This window comes from Thermobia domestica, chromosome 8, assembly GCF_964235325.1.
Source record: "Thermobia domestica chromosome 8, izTheDome1.hap1.1, whole genome shotgun sequence".
Classification (NCBI taxonomy): Eukaryota; Metazoa; Arthropoda; class Insecta; order Zygentoma; family Lepismatidae; genus Thermobia; species Thermobia domestica.
Genome location: NC_137461.1, coordinates 38,983,333 through 38,992,784, shown reverse-complemented (window position 1 = coordinate 38,992,784; position 9,452 = coordinate 38,983,333). Strand labels below are relative to the sequence as shown.

General features: G+C 35.7%; 1 long non-coding RNA gene across 1 annotated transcript; it reads left to right on the top strand.

Moving 5' to 3' along the window:
- The first annotated feature begins 4,671 nt into the window (after window positions 1–4,671).
- LOC145691679 (uncharacterized) lies at window positions 4,672–8,727 on the top strand. Its single transcript, XR_014132492.1, has 3 exons — window positions 4,672–4,781; window positions 7,784–7,916; window positions 8,526–8,727. It is a non-coding gene; the product is annotated as an uncharacterized LOC145691679 (long non-coding RNA).
- The last annotated feature ends 725 nt before the right edge of the window (window positions 8,728–9,452 follow it).

The following is a 9,452-nucleotide window of genomic DNA, read 5'->3' as shown; positions in this document are numbered from 1 at the left end:
GGGTGCCCACGGATTTTCTAGACACCCTGTATATTAATATAAGTCGCACAGTATATGCATTCGGAAATTTTTTTATTACAGTTTCGTAATAGGTGTCATTAGTGTTTTCGATTGATGTATTGTCTGTTCACTCTAGGATGGAAGATTGTTTACAAACAACAATTGTAGTGCGAGCCTCAACACCTTGCTTCTCACCCCTACATGGTTAATTCATGGTTGCCAGGCACGTGAATCGCCGAACCGAATGTACCTACTTCTGCACAGTCATAGAACAATTATTATTACTACATAAATTGCTGCTTTTGATATGACTGAGATAATAACGTTATAACAAATCGAGTTAGTTATTATGTAACACAATCTTACATATAATGCATACTCAATTTTGTACAAGTGTTCTTGTTCGAAAGTGTGCGAAAACCTTGTACGCCTGGCAATATTGGAAGCATATAGTTTGTATTGTAAACAGTAAACAGAGGGAGCTAAGACCGTTAGGTTCGCTGGACAGCATTGTTTTCATGATAAGGCGACAGAAACATATTGTACTGATTGTAAACAGGGGTTGGGAATTTCGATGCGAGTATAGGTGGAAATATTCTCGCCACATTATTGCCATTATTGCCTGTTGGTGAAGGTTTGCAATGTTGCAAACTGCCAAGTCTAGAATTTCATACTAATTGAACGAGCTTTGAGAGGGATTAGTATGATGCAATAATTATAAATACTAACAACCACAGAGTTAAAGTATTAGGAAATAAAGCTTGCTGCTGTAAGAAGAATATAATACACATTGTATTACGTGTTCAAAGTACAGAATAAAGCGAATTTTAATATGTAAACATTTTAAAGCAGTACGCATTTACCCTGTTTGGGTGCCCTTACCAGACACTGTCCAACACAAAAAAAGGCATTAAAATAGGTAGATCGAGCGTGAGCATGAACCCAGCTCTGGCTGGTATTCCTTATTAAGGTTTTCCTCAGTTCCACGAGGTGAATGCCTAGACGATAGTTTCTGTAAGGCAGGGGCGGATCCAGGACGGACTTCTGGGGGGCGGTGGGTTTTAATACTGCTACTTAGAGCTACTTTTAAGAGTTCCAAACTCCGGAATAGGTTTTATTTAATTATATAAAATAAGAAAGTTTCCTCTCCGGGGGAAGGGGGGCAATCTCCCCAATCGCCCCCTGGATCCGCCACTGCTGTAAGGCCAGAATTGGACCGAACACTGAGGCCCCAGAATTGGCGAGAAATATATTACGCCAGAATATTATGTTGCCAACATTTCCACAAATATTATGGTGGTGGGTTCCGATATCCCTTTTTCGTTTATATGTGTTTAAATTCATTATGAAGTAAAAGTAGAAGTGTTTCTTTCATTCTCTTTCTTTCTCTTCTCATCTTTCTCATCCTCGCTCTCTTTTCCCCACCTTCTTAAAATTTGAATACATCCTCCTGTAAGATTGTTTCTCTCCACGGACCAAGGTTTGAAAAGACCAACCTGATATAGTTAACTATTAGCATAACTATACCAATAAATTCACATTAGAGACAGCGCCGTAACTTAGATTTTTTCTGGGGGGCAAGCATTAATACGTCTATTTGGGCCTCCTAGAAATTTTTTTTCCCATTCTTGGGCCCTCCTCTTTCTATCTTTCCCTTACTATTTATGTCCCCCGGGAGCCTGTGGGCCCTCCCTTACGGCAAGGTCTGCGGGCCCGTTACTTACGCCCCGGGCCCCTTCCATACATAACAAATTAATTCAGGGGACAATATTGACAAATATCAAAACCATACGAATAAATGTTATTTCTAGGGCCCCTAATAGTAGACGTTTTTTACTGAAGTGGGCCCACGACTCACTTTTGTTTTATTTACCTTCTGTGCGCTGCTTTATGTAATGTAGTGAAACTGTTTGATGCTTCATTTATAATTTCATGTTCGTATCATATATGGATTAAGAAAATTTTGCCTCAAAATGGGCCCCTTCGAACGGCGGGGAATCTCCCTGAGGGGCAGTTGCCCCTCCACTGCCCCACACAAGTTACGGGCCCTGATTAGAGAAGAAGTAAACTGTTTCGAAATTTACGCAACTTGCAAATACCAAACCGTACTAGTGCTAAAGTTGATGAGTTAGTGCCACTGTTACCACTGCGATAAGGGGAAAGAAGGGGAAGGACTGTTAAGATTCGCTAGCCAGGTTTTGTGTCAAAACACAGCGCCAAGCTACAGTGAACGGACAATATAAACCATCTTCCACTTCGATATATAATCTCCCTCTCTTCTCTTTTAGCAGTGAGAGTAGTTGAAATGAATTTACTTCTTATCCTATTCAAGTTTTAAAATATGTTCCAGAATAATTTTGGTTTTTGAAATTTGATTTTCAAGCTTCAGAATTATTCATGTTAATTGCGATTGAAATTGACGATGGGCAAGCCGATGAAAGTGTTGTGTTACAAAAAAAAAAAAAAAAAAAAAAAAAAAAAAAAAATCCGCTCAGTTTTAGAATGCATAACATTCTTTAAAAAGTTAAAATTAGATTAAAGTTTAGCGTTACTCTTAATAGTGAGACCAAACTGGACGCGGACATACAATTTCTACTTTTTTTTTAAAAAAATAAAATAGGCGTTGAGATCTAAACCACATGTTCCCTCCAAGATTTGAAACTAGGTCTCCCGCGCCTTGATATAGTTGCTTTCAACCTAGATTATAGTCTACAGCTGCTTTAAAAGGTGAAAATGTTGAAATTTAATTGAATTAGTAGTTTTGAATAGGTAATGAGTCAGAAAAGTTAAGTTATGAGAAAATGTTTAAAAAAACTGTTTAATTTTTGAAAATCCTAATAGACATGAAATGATCGACCTCTATACCAAAGAATAGATTTCTTTTTTTTTTTTTTTTTTTTTTGCCATTGTACGAAACCAACAACTTGTGAGCAATTTGTGCTCCAAAATAAATAAATAAAAATTTGCACTAAAACCATTTTTAAAACAAATGTGAAATAACTGAACATTGAAGGTAACTTTTACTACACACTTATGAATACAATAAATGCAATGCAATGCATGTTACAAGGAAGAAATACATAAGTGTTATTCACAATTACTTTCTTATCCAACTTGTTCCGTTGTAGAACAGTTGACAATGTAGACCTCTCCCGCACATCACCTTTTGTTTAGTACCCTGATTGCAAATAGAAACTCCATAACAAGCTTTAACTAGGGAACACCTCTTGAGACATCGATAAGGAACACTTGGTTGACTAAAAATTATAGTAGGTCCGATTTTCCACTTCATGAATAGTCACCAGTAATTCAACCGGAAGACATGGGTCTCGCTAGTCAGTGTGTTCTGGTTCCAGTTATTTGGAAGTATATGGGAGAAGTATTGAATATCTGCATTTTTTATTTTTCTGTTCCAGTAGTTTTCTCTCGTATTGAACATAAAGAAAGTAAGTCTTAATATATCATGTACAACTCCTTGTGAAACCAGCAAACTTTTAATTTGTAAGTATTAGGCTCAATATACAGTAGCCTTTCGTGCAAGTACAGTGAAGTAACTATCTTTGCATGACTTGAACCGCCGTGGATATCTAGAAACATAAAAAAAAATTCAGTGCGCGCCTTACGGAAGCATGTTATACAACAGGGACAACAAACTGACACCAAACTCTGACACTGACGTTGCAGACTGAGACAGAACACAGCAGAGACTATTATTTGATTTGAAGTTGAGTTTAACGTTCTTTCCAGGAGCGAGGTTATATGAGACGGGACCTACTGATTAACGTAGAATCCGAATCACATAAGCTCTCTCCGGGAATCGAACCCCGGGTCTCCGACGCCAAAGGCAAATATGCTAATTGCTTAGCTACAAAGGAGCTCCAGAGACCACTATATGCATTATGGTACGTCCTGCTCCTCTGGCTTCTTTCTGGTATTGAAAACAATGCTTTAAGATTATATATATAAATAGATATGTTGTACCATACTTTCTTTCATCACGTAATGATGCGTAAATATGTTTGTTAATTATGTTTGTTTCTTGTTTTCAAACTTTGAAATAAGAAAATCACTAAAAAAGTGTTACAAGTATCAATATAGGCAAATATAATACTACATTACAGGTATGCAGAAAACTTAATTGAAGTCTTTTCCTTGTGTTCTTGAAGTAACTGTTTTACCAGCTTAATTGACATGTTCGGTACCTTTAACTTTAACAGTTTGTATCTTCATTTGTTTGTATGTTTCCCTATTTCTCACACCTTATTTACGTTTCTTGGGAGATAGAGCAAAATCATCTTCACTAGTGGACGTCATTTCTACAACTGCCAACACAGGCTGCGATTTTGAAAAGGGCATCAGTAACTGACTCAACGAACACTGCTCTATTAACATCTAGGTACACCGTATATCGCCTATTGTGAAAAAGGTACTCGTGCCATTTTCAACCTAGATGGTGTATCTTCCAGCACAGAAACAAAAAATATGCTCAATGTAAAATCACTATTTTCTGACTCCTGACTTTCTCAAAACTGCTTATTTAATAGTTGTCAGTGTATTAAGAATCAACCTTGATGTGTGTTTATTCAAATGTAACTAATAAGCGTTCGCTTGGTCAACTTTAAGTGTAACAGATATATTAATATCTGAATCATAAACAGCATAAGAAGTGTTAAAATTTCAAGGGTATATTATTGTATAAATACGGCTGCTCTACAAATTAAGGCATAAGTTGTATCTTCTCCAAGAAGAAAACAATTCTTCCAACAAAAATGTTCGCTAAGGTAGGTACAATTATATGTATTTGATTAATATCTTGAAATCAAATTTATTCAGGTACACGTAACAAAATATATCAATAGTTAATAACATAAAATTTAGTAAAGTAGTCAATTTATGAAATTTCTTACTAACAATGAAAGTACTTGGGCTCGAACGGGTGAATACGCACAAAAAGAAAAGCATGTGTAATGTTAGCACCCCGGAAACAAACACTGATGTCCGTTTTTCTTCAAGATGCTGCACACGTCCGCAAGAGCAGGACAAAGTAGAGCACGTGTCATAATTTCAAGGCGTCTATAAAGTCTGACCCCGGGCCATTTTTGCGGAAAAGGTTGGGTGGATGGAAAAATCGGTGCACACATATCCCATTATTTTTAGGGACACACATTTTGAATGGAAAGGTTGTGTCCAAAGATCTTCCGGAGGTTCCAGACATGGTCCAGCTTAGAATTTTCAAATTTTGAATGATATTGTGAAACGAAACAAGATGGAGCAAGTTCCGAGTTTCTACGCTCACCCTGTACAAAATGGTAGGCACTCAAAATGTCAACAGTTGTCATGAAAGTCTGACCACCATTTTTCATAGGGTGCGCATACAGACTCGGGACTTGTTGCAGCTTCTTGCTTCTCAAAATACCTTTCAAACGACATACTACTTGGCCTCCTTATCATTTGAAGAAAGTGAGGTGGACTTTGTCTGGGACCCTGGGCAATATGATTTTATTTAACATTTGTGCCCCGAAAAATAATGGGAAGTATGTGCACCGATATTTCCATTCACCCAACCGTTTCCGCAATGAACCGGTGTCAGACTTTATAGACGTCCTGTCGGTATGAGACGTGCTCTTACGGACGTTTACAGCATCTTACAGAAAAATGGACATTACTTTTTGCTTCAGGGGTGCTAACATTACACATGCTTTGATGTTGATACGTATTTTCCCTTCCAGGAAAGTAAATGAACTCCATCAAAGTATAAATAGCATTAGTACCTCTACTACGATAGGTGATATCCGTTTGTCTGGAAGATGGTGCAAACTTGCACAAATAGATTTGGCTACATATTGGTACGGAGAGTCCACCTCATGTCTACCGTTACACCACTCCCAACTGTGAAGCTGCAAACGCTTGTTTTTCGCATGAGGAATGGTTAAATATGAAGTGAGACGTCCGTCAAATGGTGCGGATACTGATGATCAATCCAATGAATGTAGTGCGATTGGTTGGAGTAAAAGTGCAACGCAAGGTATGTCATGAGGAAGGAATTGGTCTGGAAGATGAGACATATGCATGTTTTCTAGAAGAATTAATTGTGCAAACACAAGGAAATCAGTTAGAAACCGGAAGTGTCCAAACGTTAGAACGCAGTGGTAAAGATTTTGAAGAGACTGAAAATAAAGAAGTGAGAAAGTGTAATGACACTGTAAATCCTGCACGAGATAATGAAAGTAGCCAGAGTGAATACAATCCGTCGCAAAACAGTGTGATCATACAGTTTGCTGGTGCCAAACTGTAGAACATATTCAAGGATTATGATGTGCGCGGATTCAACATATAAAAAAACTTCTGCAAAGATACCAGAAACTGAAGACCAAAAGCAATATTAAATGCTTGTTACAATTTGTAGTAAAACACGGCTGCGTTCAAGGGAAATTGTACACTACAGTTAAAGACGATCAAGCAAGGTGCCATAACAAAGTTTGATGAAACGAAAGATGTGGGAGCTAGCGTCTATTATTGGCACGTACAACTTTGGGCGATTGAAATAGCCAGAAAGATTGGACTGTTGAGTTTCACAGCATCAGTAGGATTTATTACACATTTGAAGCGGCAGTATGGAATAATCTCCCGTCGAATCACTGTTATAATAAGGAAAGAACATAACGAGTGAGAAGAATTAACAAACATTGCGGAAGCATTTGAGCGGAAGCAAAAGTAAATGAACATATCAGACAAAAAACATCTCAACGGAATTTGTGTGGACCCGTGATCAAAGCCAGTTCAATTACGAACTGTTGTCAAATTGTACAATGTCGAAAAAGAGAAAGAAAGATACTATCTCGACGTTTCAGTCGATGCATAGTGCAACATACAGCGTCACTATTTACGTTGCAATCTCGTTGAATGGACATCTAGCTGACAAATTGTATATATGCTTTCAAGAATCCAGTGGTAAATTAGGTCCTCGTCGGGAAAAATAGAAAATAGAAAATTCCATTATGAGAAGCGAAATAGAAAACAAGGAGGAACAATGTACAGAAAAGTATTAAAAAGTCAGTCAGAAAAAGAAAAAGAAAAATATTGAGGACGAAATTTTAGGTGAGAGCCATAATGAATTAATTCTTCTTATTTGCAAAGACGCCTTACCAATGATGACACCATACTTATTTTGATGATAACAATGTATATATTGCATATAATATTTAAAAAATGTATAGATACTAGGTATATCATAAAACAATCAAGACGATATCAATTTAATTTCTATTACGTGTAAATATATTCTGTATGCTGCAGTCTTCATATTGAGTAACGTTTCTGAAATTACTGTCACAAATCACCACAGAACATTACATAGCCCCTTTCGTTCCACATGAATTTTGGAAAGGATCTAAGCATGTTTTAAGTTCTCTTTAAATTGTCTCCAACATATCATTGTATTGAAACAATGTTAAAAAATATTCACAAATATTATGTGTTAAACAAGTAGATTGAAAATTTTATCAACCAATGATTATCTGAAAGGGTAAAAATTCTCAAGGGTTATATCCATGAGAATTGATTCAACAACAGAATGCGTAGAAGAAGAACGCTTAATTGTGAATAAAATAGAAATTAATAGGAATAAAACCTACGAGCAATATCAATACCTTAATTATAGATAGTCTGCGAACATTTTTTTGATGCCATTCAACGTTTTGATGTACTACCGTACAAATATTTTACTAATCCTGACAACATAAAATAGCAACATCAAGTAATAAGAATTTTTATTACTTTTCAGGTCTTCGTTTTCCTTGCCCTTCTTGTTTGTGTTGCTTTGGCTATTCCCAGGCCTATACCTATTCCATATCCTCAGAGAATTCCTTTCAAACAACAGAGAGGAGAAAATATGCAGACAGCTAACATGATGTGGGGTGAGTACTTACTATAGTTATCGAATCGTATCAGCTTGTATTTCACTTGACTTGAAGATTACTGTACAGAAATTACAAATGAACTTACATAGGTTTGCTTATATTAAACGTTCTCTGTATAAAACCGTATGTAAGAAATTACGTTCACTATTATTTTGACCATAATAGGCAAATACTCAGACTAATAATTCTTTTCCTGGATCGAAGTTAATTATTATATGAGACGTCCTGGATAATAAAGACGATCTCATCAAAAATCATGAATCTGTTCGGAAATGTTCGGAAATAACATTTGAGATGTTCAGAAAGTAATACCAGAGTGTCTTCTGGCAACAAACTGCTTCTGCCTAAGTACATATGTTGTGGAAGTTATTCTTCTTTCTATTAGAAAATACAGTTTCTTCAAAGTAAAGAGTCAATCAATTTGACCGTTCATAGTGAATTTCAAGGAAACAAGCTTCCTCTGCATTTTCTTCTACTATCAGGAATTTATCATATCAATATAAAAATCTAATTACTGTTTAGCCACTTGGAATCAAAAATATTTACTTTCATATTCATTTATTATTACAGATGCATTCATAACTAATGATATTTATTTTATTGCAGGATTCCCATGGTTCTGGGGTTAACGGACCAAATATTACCTTAAATGGCTGTTGAGCATCGGATTGCGACCGGAGGATACTAAGTAAAATCTTCATACCAGAACAAATTGGATAGACAAGAAATAATTTTAATATTTTATTTTGTACAGTTCTAATGCAAACAGTTTAACAATATATTAAAGAGAAAATAAAATATAAAGAATATCCAAGAAGTTTGTTTTAACTCTAAAACACCTGAAAATTAAATGTCTTGTTTAGACCTATGTTTCTATTCGTTTTTGTCCGTGTTCAAATAAGATTTGCCTTGCTATTATAAATATTGACAACAGAGTGTATATGTAAAAGTTCAAATTTATCAAAACTATACTAGAACTCCTTCATCTCTAAAAATAAAATAAAATAAATCTTAAGCATAACGCGATCATATATCGTGAGAGTCAAGTGAGATGGGAGATAAAGGGAAGTATAAGAAGATGGAAAAATCCATTGAATAAATAAAGTGGAATTGGAGGGAAAGAAGAAGAATAATACACTACAAAACCTACAGGCACGATATTCTACTAAAAGGATATTAAAAGAAGACAAAACATGTTTTAAAAGGGCTGAAGAGTCTCCTTTTGCTGAAGACTATCTACACTTGTTAGGAAGTTTTATGCGAAAGTAAGTCCTTTATATCATTATTTTATCACATAAAAGAGTACGAATGACTTACTCATAGTCTTTTATGCTTTGTTACTATAGACAGAAACGGGAAATTCAGACAGAATTCTTGGAAGCAATAAATAAGACAATATTTTTTAAATACCTAGTCTAAGGGGTAAAAAGGGGCTCACAGTTTCTGAGAAGATTTTAGTAACTCACTAATCTATAAAGTTTAGCGATAAAATTCGCCATATAAACTTTTCAAAGAAAACTAAGGGAAACTTGT